Source organism: Apodemus sylvaticus, chromosome 3 (genome assembly GCF_947179515.1).
Source record: "Apodemus sylvaticus chromosome 3, mApoSyl1.1, whole genome shotgun sequence".
Taxonomy (NCBI): Eukaryota; Metazoa; Chordata; class Mammalia; order Rodentia; family Muridae; genus Apodemus; species Apodemus sylvaticus.
Genome location: NC_067474.1, coordinates 28,696,688 through 28,721,177, shown reverse-complemented (window position 1 = coordinate 28,721,177; position 24,490 = coordinate 28,696,688). Strand labels below are relative to the sequence as shown.

General features: G+C 38.7%; 1 protein-coding gene across 1 annotated transcript in view; it reads left to right on the top strand.

Annotated features, from left to right (window-relative positions):
* The window catches only part of Necab1 (N-terminal EF-hand calcium binding protein 1), a 170,702-nt gene that overhangs the window by 51,172 nt on the left and 95,040 nt on the right, over nt 1-24,490 (top strand). The gene's annotated exons all lie outside the window — the stretch shown is intronic.

Sequence of the window (24,490 nt, the reverse complement as noted above, 5' to 3'; positions counted from 1 at the left end):
GACAAGTATAGGAGAGAGGTTTAGCTACACCTTAACATCTTGGAAAATAGAAGAAAACTCTCAGGAGCTCTCCAGCGACAGTGTGGGAGGACTTACTGGTTGCTGTTCCCTGTTTGTTTTATGGGGGCTGGAACATCTTGTCTCCAGAGTTCTTTACTCATCAAATAAGTCCTGGCTTTCTCTTCTCTAAGGACGGTTGTGCTTTTTAACCATACCTGGAGGCTTTCTGACATATGGCATTTTCCATAACACCAAACAGTGCAAAGACAAGGCTGCCAGTTAGGTCGCCAAAGGATTTTTGATAGATCTTGGGGAAATGACCTATTTTTAAGAGTTGTATAGTGTGTGAGTTTTATTAAAGTTGATACAGGTAGCAGAAGGACTTGAGTAGTGATGGTAGGTGCTTAAAAAAGAACACCAACTGCAGGGAATAGGGTGCAGGCAGCAGACACATGGGAAGTTTGTCCTGCCATTGAGTGTCCTTCCTTGATAAATGTGCTTACTAATCCTGCCCCCTTGATATCAAAGAAGGGTGTGAGCATACACTTTCCTTAGCAAAGAGGGATTTCTTTTCACACTTTCTCCTTCTGATTTTTTTCCTTTAACTTTCAAAATAGCTCTGATTAGCAAGATCACAAACAGAAGATTTTCAATATTACTTAGTGTGTAGCAAAGAAATAGCCTTTGGTGAATTTTCACAGGTCCAGCTGTTCACCATTAAAGAACTGCTATTACATGGTTTAGCACTATGCTGAGGCACAGGGAGATGGCCAAACCGCAGAGGCAGTGTCCACGCTCAACTCTGGAATCTCCCTCATTTCGCTTAAGCAAATATTTGTTCAAACTTAGCAGTAAAACTCTAAGACAGTTCATATTTTTGAACAAAGATTTTTTAACACATCTTTTTCATGTGCTTACGTGTGTATCCATATAGATATCAGAATGCAACTTTCTCTTATTTGAACCAGGAAGGTCCCAGAGATTGAATTCTCAGCCTCAGTTTTAAATTCCTTTACCCACTGAGCCACCTCAGTAGCTCCAGTTCATACTCTTAGAATACTTCCTGTATATAGTAGAGTGTGTGTGTCTTCTTAAAAGCATTGCTTCATGTTTCACAGAGCACATTGTTTTGTACACTTAAACCACACATTCTATTAATTAAAAAAGGTTAATGTTTAGACTGGAAGATACAGCACCATACATCTAAATAAAAGCCATATAACTTTAAAGGTGTATCTGATACTTAGTTTTGATTCCTGTTTCTGTAATAAAGTGCCCTGAAAGTTAACCTGGGAAGAGAAATGGTTTATTTTAGCTCACAACTGCAGGAATTGCAGGTTGCAGCCCATTGGAGAAAGGCAGGCACAGTAGCGGGATCAGGAAAGAGCTGCCCATCAGGAGCAACACATGGTGGATTAACACATGCATGCATTATACCGTTAGGATTCTCTGCCCAGCAAATGATGCCACCCATCCCACTTCAATTAATGTGATCAAGAGCATCCCCAACAGACAAGACCACAGGTCAGTCTGATCTAGACAATCACACATTGAGACTCTTCACAGTGAGCCCAGATTGCTTCTAGTTGGCTAGTAAAGCAAACCATCACGGTTGCCAAGAAAACATTGGTCACCAAGTAAACACACAACAGCTATAGCAATAGAACTTGATTTTAAAAATTATTTCTTTAATTTATTCGAGAGTATAATATAATCACATCATTTCCCTCTTCCCCTTACTCCCTCCCAGCCTTCCAATATTTCCCTCCTAGCTCTTTCTCAAATTCATGGCCGCTCTTTTTAAAATTATTGTCACATACATAAAGACATTTTTCAGGAAATTTATCTATTTCTTTGTCTTTGTACAAAAATCAACGGTTTATAGACCAGAGAAAAGTGTCATAAATGAGCAACGGGTATTTCTCTGAACAGCTGGATATTTTTGTTTTGCTATTGAGTATCATCTGTTTTCTTAATTTTTTGAAGTGGGTTTTCCTTTAAGTGGTTTTTAAAAGCAAGCAGAGCAACACTTGCATCTTCCTTTGAGTTGCTGTGATACCACAGGGCTTTCCGGAACGGAATGCCACCTGGTGCATCCTACATTCTGTGAATTCTGTGAGGCAGAGAGCAGGCCGAGCTAAGTGAATAAAAATGGCATATCCTTAATTACCACAGAATGGTACCTAATTACCTTCATGCCAGCTTTAATGTACCACAGAGCAGCAGAGATGGAGTGTGATGTTCAAGTGAGTTACATAAGCCCACCTTTCGGCACTCCAGTGACTCCCCCGGTGTTGCCAACTTGCATTTTGACAGAGACCTTACTGGCTAACGTTTTCCCAGAGTAGCTGTCTGTGTTTTTCCCACTGGCATGCAGTGTCATCCCTGGCCTGCTGTTCCAACACAATTACTATTAATATCGACATGGCAGGAGACACTGTGTCTCAGTGACTGTCTTTCAGGAGACAAAACTTGATCCTTCAGGAGGAGACAAAAAATAACAGGCAGGGCATTGTCATCCAAATGGAAAGTGTAGTAATTATGTCATAATAGGTTTAATCTGTGAACTTAACTTGATCTCTAGTTTGTTAAAATTCAATAGTTCTACCAGCGCCCAAAGAATTGCCTCCAGAGAGATTTTGAAGTTTACTCTTTGTTAGTAAAAGTGTCAAGAAATGGAGTTTAGTTTTAAGTGATTCAGAAATAAAACTGTACCACATTGGGGGTGGGGAACCAAGTTGTTAGTTTTGTTTTGTTTTGTTGCTTAGGATTTTTTTTTTTTTTTTTTACTATTTTTCCTCATTTTTCCTCTAGATCTTATGGAGTGTTGACTGTATGCCAGACTCAGGAGAAAATGACAGAATAAGAATTTGAAGTTATAGCATTGATTGAATGATTTTTTTAATTTAGCATCGCTATAATATGTTTTAAAATACATATATTTTTATCTTAAAAACTCCATACTTGATTTTACCTAACAGAACAGGCAATCACTGCGGTTGGTGATTATGTTGATATTGTTTCAGTGTTAATACTAAATTGATATGCTTTGAAAACTGGACTCTACAAGCTGGAAAGAGAACTACAGGACAGCATTAAAGTGCCAAAACCTCAGAAGCAAGAATAACGAAATAATAATAATAATGTCAGAAGGGTTCTCAAGTAACTTGAAAATGCTTGAACTTCTAGCTGTCCTCTCGAAATGGAGGGAAGAAAATAAAAATAAAAATGTGGAAAAAAATGAAATTAGATGCTGTGTGTGGACCAGAAAAGACAATGGCTCTCAGGAAACATGTTTTGCTTTTTTTTTTCTCAAAGTAAAATTATAGGAATTTAATTTCTAAATCAATAATTAAAACTATTTGAATTTTTCACATGTTAAAGGTTATAAAAACTTACATTCCAATTTATATCTCAAGAGAAAATCCTTTTTTGAGGTGACAATTGCCCGCATCTATAATATCATCAATGTAATTCAAAATGACACATGTTACTGCTTAACTATCTCTGTTGCCACAGTGAACTTGAATATGTCCATGTTTAGTAGCTCTTTTTTTTTAACTGGATGTTTTCTTTATTTACATTTCAAATGTTTTCCCTTTTCCAAGTCTCCCCTTCAGAACCCCCCATCCCATTCTCCAGCCCCTACATCTGTGAGGGTGCTCCCACACCCACCCACCAACTCCCATCTTCCCACCCTGGCACTCCCCTACACTCAGGCCCAAGGGCCTCTCCTCCCACTGATACCCAAGCCATGGGTCCCTCAGTGCATATCCTTTGGTTGGTGGTCCAGTCCCCAGAAGCCCAGTCCCCAGAAGCTCAGGAGGCAGCAGCGGGGCGGGGGAGGTGGGGTGGATCTGGCAGGTTAACACTGTTGCTCTCTCCATGGGGCAGCAAACACCCCCTGGTCCTTCAGTCCCTTCAATTCCTCCAACAGGGCCCTGCGCTCAGTCCAAAACTTGTCTGCAGTATCCACCTCTGTATTAATCAGGTTCTGGCAGAGCCTCTCAGGAGACAGCCATATCAGGTTCCTGTCAGCAAGCACTTCCTGGCATCCACAATAGCATCTGGGTTTTGTGACTATAATCCACTAATCAGTGAGTGTGTACCATGTGTGCTCTTTTATGACTGAATTGCCTAACTTAAGATGCTATTTTCAAGTTCCATCAATTTGCCTGCGAATTTCATGAAGTCATTTGTTTTAATAGCTGAGTAGTATATTCCATTGTGTAAATGTATAACATTTTCTGTATCCGTTCCTCTATTGAGGGGCATCTGGGTTCTTTGCAACTTCTAGCTATTATAAATATAGCCATATTAAATATATGAAGCTATGAACATAATGGAGCATTTGTCCACATTACATGTGGGGGCATCATCTGGATATATGCCAGGAGTGGTATAGCTGGGTCCTCAGGTAGTACTATGTCCAATTTTCTGAGGAACCGCTAAACTGATTTCCAGAGCGGTTTTACCAGCTTACAATCCCACCAGCAACAGAGAAGTGTTCCTCTTTCCTCACATCATCTCCGACATTTGCTGTCCCCAGAGTTTTTGATCTTGGCCATTCTGACTGCTGTGAGGTGTAATCTCAGGGTTGTTTTGATTTGCATTTCCCTGATAACTAAGGGTGTTGAACATTTCTTTAGGTGCTTCAGAGCCATTCAAGATTCCTCAGGTGAAAATTCTTTGTTTATCTCTTTTTTAATAGAGCGTTTTTAACCCATTTTTAATAGGGTTATTTGGCTCTCTCAAGTCTAACTTCTTGAGTTCTTTGTATATATTAGATATTTGCCCTCTATCAGATGTGGGTTTGGTAAAGATCTTTTCCCAATTTGTTGGTTGCTGTTTTGTTCTATTGACAGTGTCCTTTGCCTTACAAAAGCTTTTCGACCACGTTGAGATCCCATTTGTCAATTCTTATCTTAGAGCATAAGCTATTGGTGTTCTGTTTAGGGAATTTCCCCCAGTGCCCATGTTCTTGAGGCTTTTCTGCACTTTCTCTTTTATTAGATTCAGTGTATCTGGTTTGATGTAGATGTGGAGGTCTTTCATCCACTTGGATTTGACCTTTGTACAGGGAGAAAAGAATGGATCAATTTTCATCCTTCTGCATGTTGACCATGAGGTGAACCAGTACCATTTGTTGAAAATGCTGTCCTTTTTCCACTAGATTATTTTAGCTCCTTTGTCAAAGATCAAGCGATCTTAGGTCTGTGGGTTCATTTCTGGGTCTTCAATTCTATTCCATTGATCTACCTGCCAGTCACTGTACCAATACCATGCAGTTTTTATCACTATTGCTCTGTAGCACAGCTTGAGGTCCGGGATACTGATTGCTTCAGAAGTTCTTTTATTGTTGAGAATAGTTTTCACTATGCTGAGCTTTTTTTTTATTCCAAATGAATTTTGGAATTGCTCTTTATAACTCTATGAAGAATTGAGTTTGAATTTTGATGGGGATTGCATTGAATCTTTATATTGCTTTTGCAAGATGACCATTGTTACTATGCTAATCCTACCAATCCACGAGCATGGGAGATCTTTCCATCTTCTGAGGGCTTCTTCAATTTCTTTCTCCAGATACTTGAAGTTCTTGTCATACAGAACTTTCACTTGTTTGGTCAGGGTCACACCAAGATACTTTATATTGTTTGTAGCTATTGTGAAGGGTGTCATTTCCCTAATTTCGTTCTCAACCTGTTTATCCTTTTTGAGTATAGGAAGGCTACTGATTTGTTTGAGTTAATTTTATATTCAGCCACTTTGCTGAAGTTGTTTATCAGGTTTAGGAGTTCTCTGGTGAAATTTTTGGGATCACTTAAGTATACTATCATATCACCTGCAAATAGTGATATTATGACTTCTTCCTTTCTAATTTGTATCCCTTTCACCTCCTTTTGTTGTCTAATTGCTCTGGCTAGGACTTGGAGTACTATATTGAACAGGTAGGGAGAGAATAGGCAGCCTTCTCTAGTCCCTCTTTTTAGTGGGATTGCTTCAAGTTTCTCTCGCTTTAGTTTGATGTCAGCTACTGGTTTTCTGTATATTGCTTTTACTAATGTTTAGGTATGGGCCTTGAATTTCTGATCTACCCAAGACTTTTAACATAAAGGGATGCTGAATTTTGCAAAATGTTTTTTAAGCACCTACTGAAATATTGATGTGGTTTTTAAGTTTGTTTATGTAGTGGATAGCATTGATGGATTTCCATAAATTGAACCATCCCTGCATCCCTGGGATGAAGCCTACTTGATCATGGTAAATGATTCCTTTGATGCATTCTTGGATTTGGTTTGCAAGAATTTTATTGTGTAGTTTTGCATCAATATTCATAAGGAAAATTGGTCTGAAGTTCTCTTTCTTTGTTGTGTCCCTGTGTGATTTTGAAATCAGCGGAACTGTGGCTTCTTATAACAATTTGGGTAGTATTCCTTCTGTTTGTATTCCGTGGAATAGTTTGAAGAGTATTGGTATTAGGTCTTCTTTGAAGGTCTGACAGAATTCTGTACTAAACACATATGATCCTGGGAATTTTTTGGTTGGGAGACTTTTAATGACTGCTTCTATTTCTTTGAGGGTTATGGGACTGTTTAGATCTGATCTAGATTTAACGTTGGTATTTTGTATCTATCTAGAAAATTGTGCATATCATATAGATTTTCTAGTTTTATTGAATATTGGCTTTCTAGTAGGATCTAATCTTTTTTTTTAATTTCCTTAGTTGCTGTTCTTATATCTCTCATTTCATTTCTGATTTTGTTAATTTGGATGCTGTCTCTGGTCCCTCTGGTTAGTCTGACTAAGGGTTTATCTATCTTGTTGATTTTCTCAAAAAACCAGCTCCTGGTTTGGTTGATTCTTTGTATAGTTCTTTTTGTTTCTACTTGGTTGATTTCAGTCCTGAGTTTGACTATTTCCTGCCATCTACGCCTCTTGGGTTTATTTGCTTCTTTTTCTTCTAGATCTTTCAGGTGTGCTGTTAAGCTACTTGTGTATGTTCTCTCCAGTTTCTTTTTGGAGGCACTCAGAGCTATGAGTTTTCCTCTAAGCACTGCTTTCATAGTGTCACATACATTTGAGTATGTTGTGCCTTAATTTTCATTAAATTCTAAAAAGTCTCTTGTTTCCTTCTTTATTTCTTTCTCAGCCAAGTTATCATTGAGTAGGGCATTGTTCAGCTTCCATGTGTATGTGGGCTTTCTGTTTTTTTGTTGCCATTGAAGACCAGCGTTATCCATGGTGGTCTGATAGGTTGCATGGGATTATTTCAATCTTCTATCTCTTGAGGCATGTTTTGTGACTGATTATATGGTGAAATTTGGAGAAGGTACCGTGAGATGTTGAGAAGATACATCCTCCTAGGATGAAATGTTCTATAGATATCAGTCAAATCCAATCTGGTCCATAACTTCTGTTTGAATCACTGTGTCTCTGTTTAGTTAGTGTTTCCCTGATCTGTACATTGGTGAGAGTGGGGTGTTGAAGTCTCCCACTATTACTGTGTGAGGTGTAGTATGTGTTTTGAACTTTAGTAAAGTTTCTTTTATGAATGTGTGTACCCTTGCATTTGGAGCATAGATGTTCAGAATTTAGAGTTCTTCTTGGTAGATTTTTCTTTTGATGAATATGAAATGTCCTTTCCTATCCTTTTTGATAACTTTTGTTTGAAAGTTGATTTAATTCTGTATTAGAATGTCTACTCCAGCATGTTTCTTGGGACCATTTTCTTGGAAATTTTTTTTTCTAGCCCTTTATTCTGAGGTAGTATATGTCTTTGACACTGAGGCACATTTTCTATATGCAGCAAAATGCTGTGTCTTGTTTAGGTATCCAGTATGTTAATCTATGTCTTTTTATTGGGGAATTGAGTCTATTAATGTTAAGAGATATTAAGGAATAGTAACTGTTGCTTCTAGTTATTTTTTGGTGTTATTTTTATGTATGTGTGGCTATCTTATTTTGGGTTTGTTGAAAGAAGATTACTTTTGTGCTTTTTCTAGGGTGTATTTTCCCTCCTTGTGTTGGTGTTTTCCATCTATTATTCTTTGTAGAACAGGTTTTATGGAAAGCTATTGTATAAATTTCATTTTGTTATGGAATATTTTGGTTTCTTCATCTATGGTAATTGAGAATTTTTCTAGGTATAGTAGCCTGGTCTGGCATTTGTGATTTCTTAGGGTCTGCAAAACACCTGCCCAGGATCTGCTAGCTTTCATAGTCTCGGGTGAGGTGTCTGGTGTCATTCTGACAGGTCTGCCTTTATATGTTACTTAACCTTTTCCCCTTACTGCTTTTAGTATTCATTCTTTGTTTTGTGCATTTGGTTTTGTAACTATTATGTGACAGGAGAAATTTCTTTTCTGGTCCAATCTATTTGAAGTTCTGTAGGCTTCTTGTATGTTTGTGGGCATCTGTTTCTTCAGGTTATGGAATTTTTCTCATATAATTTTGTTGAAGCTATTTACTGGCCCTTAAAGTTGGGAATATTTACTCTTTTCTATACCTCTTATTTTTAGGTTTGGTCTTCTCATTGTGTTGTGGATTTCCTGGATGTTTTGGGTTAAGAGCTTTTTGCCTTTTGCATTTTCTTTGACTGTTGTGTCAATGTTTTCTATGGTATCTACTTCACCCGAGATTCTGCCTTCTATGTCTTGTATTCTCTTGTTGATACTTGCATCTATGACTCCTTATCTCTTACTGTTTTCTGTCTCCAGGATTGTCTCTTTGTGATTGTCTCCCTTTGTGATTTCTTTATTGTTTCTATTTCCATTTTTAGATCCTTGATGGTTTTTTTCAATTCCTTCGCCTGTTTGTTTGAGTTTCCCTGTAATCCTTTAAGAAATTTTTGTGTTTCTTCATTAAGGGCTTCTACCTGTATTCCTGTGTTCTCCTGTATTTCTTTAAGAGAATAATTTATGCCATTCTTAAAGTCCTCTATCATTATCATAAGATATTATTTTAAATCAGACCCTTGCTTTTCTGATGTGTTTGGGTATCCAGGGCTCACTGTGGTGGAAGATCTGGATTCTCATGGTGCCAATTTATCTTGGTTTCTGTTGATTATGTTCTTGCTCTTGCCTGTGGCCATCTGGTTATTTCTGGTGTTAGCTGATCTTGCTGTCTCTTACTGTGGCCTCTTGAAAGCCTGTGTTTCAGTACCCCTGAGAGACCAGTTCTCCCCAGGAGGTATTTGGGTATGGAGAGTTTTGGCACAGGGTCACCTCATGGGTGCAGACAGAAATCAGAAGGGTCCTGTCCCAGGCTGCTCCTCGTTTCCTGTGCTCTGAGGGCTCAGTGAGGGTCCTTGTGAGCAGAAGTGGTGTTCTTACCCATGCTTTACATGTGTATACACTCTTCTGGAAGTATTTGGAATTGGAGCGCTGTGTCACAAGACCAGCTCTGAGCCATTTTCTGTTATTTCCCTGTAGCATACTTTTGTTTCAAACTCATAGCCAGAATTGTATTAAATGCTTTATGCCCTAAATGTCTTCTAGCACTTCCCAACTGCAGGGAATATAGACATGTATCATTAAAGCTAACTTCCTTAGAAAACATGTTTTTCATTGAACTTCAAGGGCAGATTTTTCTTCCTTTCCAGTCTCTGGTGAAACATTGGTATTATTAGACCATACCAATGGTCAGTCAGACAGCATATCTCCAGAATCCTTTAGTTTTGCTTAAGGTCAAATTAAATGTTAGTCAGATTTCACCTCTACTCTCATCCTAGATTTTTGTGATATAAAGTCTTAATCAGAGCTGTTGCTGTGTCTCAAAAAAAGTCAGAACTAATTCCATGAAGAAGTTTATCAAGTCTTGGAAAAGATAACATGGCAAAGTTGCTCTCCTGGACCACTCCATAAGTAGAAACTCCTGGCCTTTTAGGTAACCAACATTGGTAAGCAGAGTGATATTCTACTCCATCTGTTTCTTGTCTACTTGAGCTCTTTGGAAAGGGAAGGAAGGGAATTTTTTTTTGAGAGATAGGATAAGATACAAAGACTATAATCACCTCATACATTTATCCTCTTTCCCTGTCGTATGTTTAAATTATCAGTCAGAAATAGAATGGCGTAGGCCTTGCTATACCAGTCCCTCCTGATGACAGGTAACTGTTTCATAAGTTTAAGAGTAAAGGCAAGGCTGTCACATGACAACTGACTAAGAATTCGCACCTTCTGTGACTGCTAAGGCATAATATTCTTTGTATGCTTTGGGAAAAGAGCTACCACTTGGAGTAGAGAAGGTGGGGAAAAGCACCCTTTCCACAAAACACCTTCACTGCATGAATATCATAAAACGCACATGCACTTTCTGTTCTGTCAGACTGCATGCAGACAAAATAGAGATACCAATGACAAAGGGAATAGAAAGTTGAAGTATTAGTTTTAGAACTGTTTCTGACACATGATATCTTGAAGGCAACCCCAAATCTCCTAAGTTATCTGTTAAAGGAACATATTGTTCAGTATATGCCACCCTATGTACTTTTATTTTCTTTGAGAAAGAATTGTATAATACACAATTGCAATCTAAAAGTATCTTAAGCAGATAAATTAATTGGTAAAATTCTATATCATTAGAAATAACAATATATGCAAAGTGTGTAATATTGGCTTCTTTCTTAACCCTCCTCCAGCCCACAAACAAAAATTCAGTCTATCTCAAAATTTGCTAATTAGACCTTCAGAAATCTGAAACAAATATGATGTATCTTGGTTCTGGGCAATAACTTCCATCCTGTCCATTTATAGTTAACATTTTGTGCTTTTTAGTTTTGTGCTTCAATTTTGTTACTTTGACCTTACCTAATATCATCCAAATTTATATTTAAGACTATCAGTTCTCCTTGGGTCTATATCAACATTTTGAACTGATCTTTATAGAAATATGATACTGATTTTAGGAAAGATTGAAAAGGAAATTTCATTTCTTACTCCTTTTTCTATTGTTCTCTATTGTACTGAACAATTTTTTGGAACATTTCTATTTGATTTCTTTGTATTGTCTGCTTGATGACAAAGATTGAATACTCAAAAGGAAACTTGTATTTTGCAATAAGCCCAGAAGTTGAGATTTTTTGGAAATATTAGGAGAAATAAAATCAAGGATTTTATGAAGTATGACAGGCTCAGAATTATGTTTAACAATTTTTATCACATAAAAAGGTACTTAAATGCTCTCAACACATAATTTTCCTACTCTCCAAAGCAACATTTTTATTTCTCTGAATTCTTTTTAGTTTTTTAAAAGATGTGAACATTTCCAGTCACAGCAAATTAGGACAATTTTCTATGGCTTTTGTGTATATTCACACAACTGTGCATTTGAGTTTTTCTGACATTTAATTCTTAGACTCTCTTATTTTCTTGAACGTACTTATTAAACATTTTGTGATAACAGTGCACATGATGTTATGTAGTATTTTATGTAATGGAAAAAAGATAGAAGAGTTTAAATATAATAAGTGCTTTCTTGATTTTATTTCTGTAGTCTTTAAGGTCTAGGGTTTTTCATTTTTGTTAAAAGTTGACTTCTTAAATATTTATTTAGGTCGGGAAGTATCTGAACAGTAAATACCCAAATTATTCACAATAGTCCCAGAAACAGGAACATGTTTTCATTGCACAGTGTAGTAATACAAACCCATTTCTTAGACATAGTTTAGAGCAGGACTATTAAAACCCAAATGAACTGCTGCAGCTACCCATGTGGGTGCCACACAAGGCAAGGGTCACTGGCTAATGCCAATCTACAAACTGATATTTGCCCACATGGAAGCAAGCAGAGAGCCCAAGAGCTCTGTAGAAATCTTGTAGCATTTTGTCACCCCCATAACATCCAAGTAAATGATGTAGTCATTTATTTTTATAGTTTTCTACAAAAATACCAGTCTGGCAGAAAATGAAAATGTAAGCATCCCGTTCTTCACCAGAGAGCATGAGCAGCTCTTCTTTAGAGCTGTGTGAGGCTTCTAAAGAGATCCAGGCAGAGGAGCAGGGTGCTAATGCTCATGTGGAAGGGAAAGGAAGAAACAAGGGTGGCAGGCAGAACTTAAACACTAAGCAGCAAGTAACGCTAAACAAAAGGAAGACCCCCAAACTTACATTCTTCAGAAAGATTAATTTATCTGTTGGTAGTTTTCAGTGGTTAAGAATTTTCTGTTTTAGTCTGTCTTCTTTTAGGTACAGATGACAGAAGCTCAACTCAAAATAGCTGAGGTAAGAGAGTGAAGTATGAGTATATGGTGGTGGGTGGTGGTGGTAAAAGATTTCCTGGACTAAAACTCTTGATGCAAAGCTTGTCACCAAGATCTCCACGTCACCATTCTTGTGTATTCACTCATACTGGGTCACTTCTTTCTTAGCTCTCACATGGTCTTCAATCACAAAGAGGGCTGTGCCATGTGCGTCAGATAGAGATGGACTTTATACAGTGTGGAGTTCATATCCCACCTAAGTCACTTTAAGATCTTGCTCTAATCACTTTCCAGACAATCCTAAGGAATAGTCAATAGGCTGGCACTGTGCCATGTTCTCAATTTGGGACCATTTGTTGCAACCAAATCCAGAAAACATTGGTGCTTATGCCTATGACTAGGGTAAAGTGGAAATATAAGTGTTCTCTAGAAAAATCAATTGTGTTGGATGGTGCTTTGTTAAGGCAAGCATGGGAAGGAATGTTTCATTGAAGCAGACACAGGTGAAAGATTAAGGCAGACTAGTAAAGGAACATTTCGTTGAAGCAGACACAGGAGAAAGGATGTTCTGCTAAAGCAAGTATGTGAAAGTACACATGACACACATGTATTGTTCCACCCTACATTGAGTTTGATTTGTTAGGACTCCATAGAAATGTACCAAAAATCTTCAAGTGGGATACTGCAGTTTCTTGCTGCTTCTTTGGACTCAGGATAATTGGAAGGGTGATGTCAGCAGAGACGGGGGCACATGCTAAGGCAAGACCATGGAGGACACATGATGTTTGAAGGGAATAAAATTGGCCAACAGACTGTGACAGGGGCTGAGCTTGGCTTGCTGGTAGAGCGGACTGTACAATGCTTGTTGGTCTCATGTCTTCCGCTGATCTTCACTTTGCTGAGAGAGACACAGCTGAGAACTTCTCCGGACATTCCTGCTGGTCATTCCTGCTGACTTGTGCTGAGGCTGAGGCCTGGCTCTTCCTGCTAGATCATGCCACTACTGCTGCTATCCCAACATTACCTAATTATACTACTGGTATGTCCATGAAGTATTTGCTAGTGGATTGAGCTGTTGCTACTGACCTGTGAATTGAAATGTCGATTTCCAGACGGTGCAGATGCGAGTTGCTCTAAAGAACCTTTTCTAAACAGGTCCACTTCCCCCATGCTCCCCCCCCCCCCAACTCCCTGCCCATATCCTTTCTTTTCCACTACCTCTGGTGGATGGTGGTCTAGAAGGGAGGTTAAAGTGTTTAAGAAACATCATTAAAAATGAGATTAGAAAAATTAAATTTACAGGTGTTCCCTGTAACTTTCCCTCTTTTTAAGTTGCTTATTCAGACATCCTGTCACAGTAGGAAGAAAATTCACTAAGTCAGGGTATTATGATCAACAGCCCCTCCAGGAACATGTAATTGAGTGCAAGCTCCCCAAAGAGTGGGGAAGCAGAATAGACAGGGTAAGTAGGAGTAGTAAGAGATGCTTGCTGTGTCGTACAGATGATCCTTCCCGTTGAAAACCATGATGGATGGGAAGTGGTAGGAAGTAGAAGAGATAGTATAGAAGGCAACCAGGAAAATAAAAAGAGAACATGAGCTCCCCAGAGATTCTGGAAGCCGATGCAGGTTGGGTGTGGGAGGTGTTGAGCCGCATAGAAAAAGCAGTGAAGCAAAACAGAGAAGTAGAGAGTGGGTGGAAAGCCATATATTACGTGTCCTCTGAGGACATCCGCCATGGGACAGCTTTGTCAGTCTGGAAGGCAATAACTGTCAATCAGTCAATTAGACAAAATTCCAGCAGGTCTGAGTCCAGCGTTAAACCTTCGCTTGTCAGTTATTGTGTGCTTCAGCATGTGGACGACATATTTTAATAAAAATAATGCCTGTCATTTTTTTTATTATTATTTCTTTGTTTTTGCTTCCTCTCTGTTGTTACCTTATTGTATATTGAATTTGGGAATTCAAACTGTTTGTTTCCTGTTTGGATTAATACAGAAGAAATCTCCAATTGCCAGCCCCACTTTTATTGGCATCGCCTACAGCTTTGAAATGACAGTCAAGATGCAATTTTTACCATTGTGCCTAGGAAGATATTCAGAAGTCATAGTTTTAAAGAAAACTCATTGATGTGTTAAGAAAAAGTTAGAACAAGTGAGACAGGAATTCTTAGCCTGACTGGTGGTGCTTGTGGGTCAGAGTACCTGGCTTTTTAGAGCATCTAACTTGGACCAAGAAAAATTGAGGCTGAGCTCAACTGCACTTGGTGACATCAACCACTGCAGCTTAAATTATGACTCTGGAATTAGCACCACAACTTTAGAAAGCTAAAGATAAACTGCATGGTGGGGAGATTCTGGTCATGGGACCCTAGGGACTTATATTTTAAGAATCTCGTGGTATATAATCACAATGGAGTACTATTCAGCCATTAGAAACAATGCATTCATGAAATTCTTAGACAAATGGATGGAGCTGGAGAACATCATACTAAGTGAGGTAACCCAGTCTCAAAAGATCAATCATGTTTTGTACTCACTAATAAGTGGATATTAGCCTGGAAAACTGGAATACCCAAAACATAATCCACACATCAAATGAGGTACAAAAAGAACGGAGGAGTGGCCCCTGGTTCTAGAAAGACTCAGTGTAACAGTATAAGGCAAAACCAGAACAGGGAAGTGGGAAGGGGTGGGTCGGAGAACAGGGGGAGAGAAAGGGGCTTATGTGACTTTCGGGGAGTGGGGTCCAGAAAAGGGGAAATCATTTGAAATGTAAATAAAAAAATATATCGAATAAAAAAAACAATAAAATAAGAAAAAAGAAAAAAATAATCTCTTTGAGTGACTCTAGTGTCAGAAAACATTTGGACAGCACTGGGATATATAGTAGTAGAATATTCAAGTGAAAAATCCTCAAAGGTGGCTACACAAACTAAACCAGGGTCTGAGTGAGAAGACAGAATCCAAGTCCAAGGAAGTTAAGAATTATAACTAGTAACGATACCTAAGGAATGGAAGAGAATGAACCTTAAGCAAAAAGATACAGAGAGACCATGACAGCAGTCCTCCATCCTCTGGAGAACATTCACAAAAGCCAGGTTGTTGTTGTTGTTGTTGTTTTGGGTTTTTGTCTTTGTTTGTTTGTTTTATTAGCTATGAAGGTCACTGTTAGAGAGAGCAAGGGCAAACGTTCTACTGACACTCAGCAAGTGACCTTTTAAATAATCAGGTCCCGCCCCCTGCTGAATGTAATTAAGTTCTCTATGGAGCTGAACAAAGGAGTAGCAGAGTGCATTGCTGTGTATATAATTATCAGGCTTAGATTAACAGAGTATATAATTATAATAAATTTAAGCCCTGCTTACAGAACAGGGAATACTCTTTATTATCCAATGGTTGGGAAGTGCTTCTTTCCTCTGTGAGTGTTGAGAGGTGTAGACTGACAATGATGACCACCTTGGCAAGTTGCTAAAGAAGAAATTCCTGGGCACACATTAAGCACACTCTGAGGATCTGGCCTGCAACTCTGTATATCTGAAAATTCCCCAGGGAGTTCCTAGGTTCTGCCAGATTGAAAAACATCTAAACTAAAAGGAGGGCCGGAGCATAAACCAATTAGATTTCTACTCTAAGAAAAACAAGAGAAGAAAATGCTTCCCACTCTTCCAAACTCTTTCTCTGCCTCTGTTCTTCCCTTCCTTTGGTCTTCCAATTATAATTCCAAGTATACTGGCTATCCTTTCTCTATGGCCTCCTCTCTCTGTCTCTTTAGTCACATCTTATTTCATGCTTTTGTTAGCTTTAGAAAGGCAAGCCCTTTTTAGAGCAAACTTTATTAGTATAACTATAAAGTGCCCTTCTCTTTAAGACAAGAATTTTATTAGCTATAAGAAAATATTAAGTCTATGACTGTATATTCAATAGGAAACATTTTTATTAATTATTTATTTATTTACTTTGCATCTTACTTCATTTTTCCTCCTTCCTCTCCCAGTCCCCACTGCCATCCACTCTTCCTCTTTTTCTCTTCATAAAAGAGGAGGCCTCCCATGAATGTCAACTAGCCTTGGCATATCAAGTTGCAAGACTAGGCACATATTCTCCTCTTGAGACTAGACTAGGCAGCCCTGTAGAGAGAAAGGGTCCCAAAGTCAGGCTACAGAGTCAGAGACAGCCCCTGATCCCTCTAGGAATTCCATAGGAAGACCAACAGTTACATGTGTGCAGAGGTCAGTCCCATGTATGCTCCCTGGTTGACAGTTCTCTCTTTGAGTTCCTATAGGCCCAGGTCCTCTCATGGGGCCCTTCTTTTTATTTCAGATGAACTTTATGTTGCAAGCTCAGTACAGCCAGAGACATGCCTGTCCAGTATTTGTATCTTTGAAAATGGATCCCACAACCTTGACCTATGTGTGCCCCAAAATATGTCTACTATATCTGATTTCTTAAACGATGACTTTAAATTGAGCAATCTCAGTCCCTTTGTGAGTGAGTATAGGCTCCCTGAACATGATCCTCATGGCTTCTTTGTTTGAAGATCAGCCTGGGTAATGAATCTTTCTTCACTCTAACATCTTGGGTCTCCTATGTACCATGTTTGGGATCTGTGCTCATCTAGATGCAAAGACACTGTGTCCATTGGTTATACTTTTGTGCCTCATTTCTCAGCGTCGTTGTAATTCTATTTCCTGATATTTCCAAGGCTCCGGATTTCAGATAAGGATTTGAAATCTTGTGCTGACCAAAAACCTTAACTGTGAACTGTAAACTGGCCTTCTCCAGCCCTCACTGTATTTTTTCTTTAAGTCTGAGTTTAATGGCCCTCTACTCCTTATTATCTGAAACACCAGTTCCGCATGGCTATTCTGACTATCATGTTCCATTGTAGTCCCTCTCCCTCCATTTGTGTCTGAATTGATGGATTCATCCGAAAACCATCATTTAGATCTCTGTAGCATTCAGCAGAGAAATAAGAGAGTCTCTGCATGGTGGAAGTTACTCTGGAAACACTTAAATCCTCAGTATTTGAATATTCAGTGAATGATGCCTAGATCTCCTTGGTAAGTTGGAAAACTGATACTTTTACATCAAAGGTCCCAGTGAGTATTCTTAAGCAGCTACGCTAATCCTCACCTTCTTTCCCTGACAGATGACTGTTCTGTAAGAAGTTGACTCCAGATGTTTAACTAGGAATCCAGATTCCCATATAAGAGGATGAGAGCTCTCAAGTCAGATATGCCTGGGATTGAATCTGGGCATGACTGACACATGGGATAGGATGGGTAGGTACTTCCAACAAGAGACTAAGCATCACTTGTGCAGTGAGAAAGTGTGGCATAAGTCACTGGGTCCTGCTGTGGAGGGTGAAGCGCCCTGGAAGGTGCTCAATTGGAATACAGCTCATGCCTACTGCAACATGCATGCTAGCAGCTCTGCTTACATTTCTCACCCTAATGCAATGTGATCACTTCTAACTTTTAAACTAGCTCGTGAGTTCATGGAGTGTTCAAAGGACAATGATGTGCATGCCACTTGAACTCCACATAGGACATCCAGACAGGCCTAATGGTTTCCCAGGGCTGCTAGGAAAAATGCCACAAACTGAGTGGCTTAAAGCAACAGGAAGTTATTCTGAAGGCTGGAAGTCCAGCATAATATAGGCTCAGCAAGATCTTGCTCTCTCCAGCCTTAAGAGGGGAGCCTTTCCTAATTTCTTCCAGCTTCTTGTGGTAGCTGGCAAATGTTGACATTTCTTGGCTTGTGGCACAACAGTTCCAATCTTTCCTGACTCTTAACAAGTTCTCTGTGTGTCTGTGCCTCAATATCCAAATTTTTCTTCCTTTTCTTGTCTAAAGAAGGAATCATTTATCATACACAGTAATGCATCATTATTCCCATCTTAAACTGATTGAATCTACAAAGACCTCTGAGTCTTTGTACCTATAAAGACTGGTGAGCGCAAGAGGTAAGTATTTTGAAGATATACACTATCTCACTGCAATGCATAGAGTAAATAATTAGTATGTCATGGCTGAGTAATCAATAACTTGTAGCTTGAGAAATAAGTGTGTTTCTTACTCTGGCTAATTTCCCATATATGAGATATGCTTATGTGTGAAAAACAGTCTGAGTTTAATTGGATTCCCTATTAAGTGAGCTCAGATTCTTGTATGAACCTGGACTTTAATTATTGCAGCAAGGATATATAGGATATGGAAATTGTAGTTTTGAAAGGGAGGATGCTATACAGAAATGAATATAATCAGAAACAGCAAAGGAGGAATTTAGAATAGCAGACTTCTAATGAGATAGTCATGAACCTTTGTTCACAGTTTTGAGCTGATGCGCAGGAAAAATCTGTAGGAAAATACCTAGAAGAGATAGTAAGAAGAGAAGAATGTTGATCTGAATATAAAATTGTACTTCTTAATAGACAGATATCTGGTTTCCTCAGAGTTTAGAGTGGCCAGAATAACAGCAGAGTGCAACTTCGAGTACCTTCAGGGTTATACATGTTTGCAGTTAATTATTGCCAAGTATGCCACTGTATATTCTACACAGAATGTCAAATGGCAGAGTTAGTGAAATCAAGGCCAGATCCAAATGGACAGACTGAATGCAATCTCTACTAAACAGGATCATCGGCAATCACATGTTATTTACAGAGAAACTATGACCTGTTACTCTGATACCTTACTTTTCTTGACTTCTTTCAGTTCAACCACAAAAATCTATCATTTCCATTAAAGGGGAAAGAAAATGGTCATAGACAACAATATTTTAGAAAGGTACAAAGGAAAAAATAAGCCTCTAATGAAGTTCTAACATACAAGAGCTGTGTGGGCTTACTGTTACCATATTCATTCACTTCTTCCAAGCTGTTAAAAAAATAAATAAATTTTGACCAATACATGTGGATATAGTCACTTCACCTCTGCTTTATGTTTATACAATTTTTGAATATAAAGATTGATAACTCTTCAGTTACATTTAATGGATCTATGATAATGCACAGTTTACAAAGCTATTTATCTGGTACACACTTGGTTTCTTGATATTTTTTTCTATATTCTTTGTTTACATTCCAAATGCTTTCCCCTTTCCCGGGTCCCCCCTCCCCATATGTCCGATAAGCCCTCTTCTCTCCACCCATTCTGCCAATCACCCCCTCCCATTTTTCTGTCCTGGTACTCCCCTACAATGCTGGATAAAGCCTTTCCAGAACCAGCGCCCTCTACTTCCTTCTTCATGGGAATCATTTGATATGCTAATTGTCTTGAGTATTCAGAGCTTCTGGGCTAATTAATATCCACTTATCAGTAATTGCATTTCATGTGTATTCTTTTGTGACTGGATTACCTCACTTAAGATGATATTTTCCAGTTCCAACCATTTGCCTAAAAATTTCATGAATTCGTTGTTTTTAATTGCTGAGTAGTATTCCATTGTGTAAATATACCACATTTCCTGTATCCATTCCTCCACTGAGGGACATTTGGGTTCTTTCCAGCTTCTGGCTATTATAAATAAGGCTGCGATGAACATAGTGGAGCATGTGTCCTTATTGAATGCTGGGGAATCCTCTGGGTACATGCCCAGGAGTGATATAGCAGGGTCCTCTGGAAGTGTCATGCCCAGTTTTCTGAGGAACCACAGACTGATTTCCAGAGTGGTTGTACCATCTTACAGCCCCACCAGCAGTGGAGGAGTGTTCCTCTTTCTCTGCATCCTCGCCAACACCTGTTGTCTCCTGAGTTTTTAACCTTAGCCATTCTGACTGGTGTGAGGTGAAATCTCAGGGTTGTTTTGATTTGCATTTCCCTAATGATTAATGATATTGAACATTTCTTAAGGTGCTTCTCAGCCATCTGAAGTTCTTCAGGCGAAATTTCTTTGTTTAGCTCTGTACCCAATTTTTTCTGATAGATGGTCCTTTATATGTTACTTGGCCTTTTTCTCTTACTGCCTTTAATATTCTTTCTTTGTTTAGTACATTTGGGGTTTTGATTATTATGTGACAGGAGGTGCTCTGTTCTGGTCCAATCTGTTTGGAGTTCTGTAGGCTTCTTGTATATTCATGGGCATCCCTCTTTAGGTTAGGGAAGTTTTCTTCTATAATTTTGTTGAAGATATTTGCTGGCCCTATAAGTTGTAAATCTTCGCTCTCATCTATGCCTATAATCCTTAGTTTGGTCTTCTCATTGTGTCCTGAATTTCCTGGATGTTTTGGGTTACAAGCTTTTTGCATTTTGCATTTTCTTTGACTATTGAGCCCATGGTTTCTATGTTATCTTCAGCATCTGAGATTCTTTCTTCTATCTCTTATATTCGGTTGTTGATATTTGCATCTATGGCCCCTGATTTTTTCCTAAGGTTTTCTATCTCCAAAGTTGTCTCCCTTTGCGATTTCTTAGTTGTTTTTACTTCTGTTTGTGATCCTGGATGGTTTTGCTCAGTTCCTTCACTTGCTTGTTTGTGTTTTCCTGTAATTCTTTAAGAGATTTTTGTATTTCCTCTTTTATGACTTCTGCCTGTTGACCCAAGTTCTCCTGTATTTCTTTAAGTGATTGTTACATTTCCTCCTTATTGGCTTCTATCTTTTGACTCATATTCTCCTTAATTTCTTTAAATGATTTTTGTGTTTCCCTTGTAAGGGCTTCTACCTTTTGATCTATTTTCTCCTGTATTTCTTTAAGAAATTTATGTCCTTCTTGTGTTCCTCTAACAGCATCATGACCAGTGACCTTAAATCCAAACCCTGTTTTTCTGGTATGTTCGGGTATCCAGGACTTGCTGTTGTTGGATAATTGGGTCCAAATCCTGCCATATTGCCTTGATTTCTGTTGGTAACGTTCCGACATTTACCTTTTGCCATCTGGTTATTTCTGGTGTTAGTTGGTCCTATTGTCACTGGCTATTGCTTGAATTCCCTGTGAGCCCATAAGGCTATTTCTGCACCACTGGATGACTGGGTTTCCCCTGGCACAGATTGCTGATGTGCTGCCCTCCTCTTGAGTGCTGTTGGAGCCCTGGTGTGTCCTGTCCCAAGCAATGTTATACTTGGGTTGTTTCTGTGAACAGTACCTAGTGCTGCCTGTCTGCTCCATCAGGAAGCAAAGATGGCGGCAGAGATCCTGCAGGCAGCCCGCAGGGCACAGGACCCACGCCTGGAACACAGATGAACCGCTGATCTGCCCAGGTCCTAGGCACAGTCAGCATCCCGCAGCTTGGCGGTCTGCATCCCCAGAGATCTTAAACTTGGGATATCTCGGTACCTGGGGCCACTTGTCCTGTCCAACCAGGAGTGAAGATCAGTTTCTTGGTCTTTATGTAGTCATTGCCAGTGAGATGGCTATGAATATCTGTGTATTTGATTTTTAGTCCTCACTGACAGCAAGATGCAAGCATTCTTGTATTCACAGTCTTCTTGTTGGGTGTCTATAGGAATGTAGACTGCTTTACCAGCATTCATTCTTTTCATTTGGCTTTCTCCCCATTCCCCTGATCCTTTCTCTCCCTTAATTATTCTGATGCAATTGCTGAAATACCACTGGACTTTTGCTATAAACATAGAAAGGAGGAAAATGATATCAGATACATTCTAGACTCATCTGTAGCTTACGAGTCCTTTAAAATCCTGCATTACTATGGGGTGGAATAGATCACAGTTTAAAACAAGTCCTACTGTAATTCATTCACGTAAACCTTATGCAAAGAAAACTCTGGCCTCCTACTGACTACTAACAGCATGACCTAAAAACAACTGAACACAGGCACATCAAAGTCACAAACAGTAACACTTGACAGGCGTCGTTTTGTAATACGGAACAAGCAGGGCTCCTGTGGCCATTATTTCTAATGCTTCCACTTTATGCTATATTCCAAGCAAGCAATTTAATTTTCTATAATAGTTTGGAGCTATTTATTTTTTGAAAATTCAAAATAAATCTCATTATCAACCTGTAAACCATTCTGAGGAAAACAAATACAAAACTAGTGCCCTTTAATGTCTCTTTTGGCTCTGAAGTTCTATAAAAACAGTAAGATTTGGGAGAAATCATATATCCTACAGCAATACTACAAAATGTCTAAGGTAGCACACCCTGAATCCTATATGCTTTAAAATTTTCTGTTGACTTCTCCTCAAAATCTTTCATGAGTATTAGTTTTTACTGTCCATATACTCCTCTCTCCTTATCACTAGTGGACAGAGTTGATACTGACCTCACTCCCTTATTAGTTAATATAGGGAAAGGGGAATGCTGGAAAGTTGTACTGAGAAATGTATCTTAAATAATAGTGTATTCTAGTCTATAATCCAGACATGGATTTACAGACATACTTGTCCAGATATTATATAAGTAAAATATACCAAAGAAGTAAAAGAAGTAAAGGATTAAATGTAAATCAAAGATATCCTCTTGCCTCTCTGCATAAAGGAGACTGTGCCCCCTCTGGGTTATGTGCCCCACCCAGATGAACCAGCCCTGGCCACTTCAATAACCTGCAAACTGCAGTTTGCTTTTCTTTTCCCAGTAGCTAACTACAACCAATATGTCAATATAATCTAGTCAAGCTACTCTCGCCTTTAGACTGTTCTGTGATTTCAAACTGATAAGAAGGCAAGAAGGAACTTCATAAATTGTTGCCTTAGGCCTTTTGTTTTTTCAGCCCTATTTCCTCACTGATGACTTACATTTAGTCAAAGGAACTTTAAACTTCCCCGAAATTAAATGAAAATTTTCACACTTTTAACTTTTACTGCAAAAAAAAAATTAATCAGCATAACTGTAGGCTTATATATTTTTCAAGACTTACTTTGATAAGGGTTCTTAAATGCTTCAACCTTCATTATAGCCCACTGACCAAAGGTAGGGAGGAAGATGACTGATAGGACAAGGTGGTGTGGACCTGTTTAGAAGTAGTTCCTTAGAGTAATTCCAATCTTTGTTGTCAGCAGTCCAGTCCACTAGCAAAACACCAAACATGAATCAGCAGAAGTGGCTCAATCCAGAACAAACTGCAAGGCTCCGCCAGTCTGCACAAGTTCACTGAAGTGGCAAAAAGCAGCCAGAAGTTTTTTGGTGCATTTCCCTCTCCAGAGTCATGACATGTGAAGATCAGAGAAGAAAGCAAGGAGAGCCAATGCAAGAGTGTCATCCGTGAAGACCAGAGTCAGTGAAGCCCAATGAGGACCAGCAAGCTGGTGCAATGCCTGTGTCAGTGAAACTCAATGAAGACCAGCAAGATGAAGCAATGCCAGTGTCATCCACTGTCTGCTGGGTTATGCTTATACTCTTTCCAAACAACCTGTATTCTCTCAAGCATCCACTCTAGAAAAACACCACATCCCTTTCACCGCACAGATTCCAGAAAATCACTACATGTATGTTCTCAGCGAAACATTCTCTCATGTGTCTGCTTCAGCAAAACCTCCTCTCATAAGTCAGTTTCCAGAAGAACACCAAATGACACAAATGGCTCTCCAATGAAACCAGAAGTTTCCACTTCACATAACACTTGTTCATCTATTTTTTTCAACTCATATTTAACATTTGAACTTTTGCTTAATTTTAGTACCCTGAGATGCATTCTTTAATTCCTTAGTCAACTTCTCCTGTTCTCCCAGATCAACTGATTAATTGCAATTTACTTATTTGCTATATGATTCTACCTCTTTGTGTGTGTTTAAGACAAGATGTTACAATGTAGCTTTGACTGTCTTAGAATTCCTTATGTACACAAGCTTTGGTTGAATGCACAGAGATCTGCATGCCTCTATCTCCTGAGTGCTGGGATTCAAGTTTTGTGCCATCATGTCTAACCAATGGGTCTACTATTGAGCTACAAGAGACTAGAAATCTCATATAGTCATTTTGTTATCTATTGCCATCTCAGGTATCAGTGGCAGAATAATGTCTAATGTGTAGCAATAAATATTCGTACAATAAACAGATGAATACCAGGAGCCCACACCAAAACCAACATAACAACCCCTAAATGTTCTGTCATGGAAGCAAATCTAATTTACAAAAACATGCATTGAAATATCAAAATATTCAAATATAAGGTAGAACATGCAGTGTCATATAATAAAATTTAAGTTTAGCTACATAACAAGGAATGATATGGCTGGTAAAGAAATGCTGTGACAGTGTCTCTCCGGCCTGGTATCCCTTCCTATGACTTAAAGGAAGACTTGCCTATGAAGGAGTACATTGAACTTAGACATGTGACAACTGAAAGATCTTTCAAATTTATTTTCCTAGTTGTTCCTCATATATTTTACA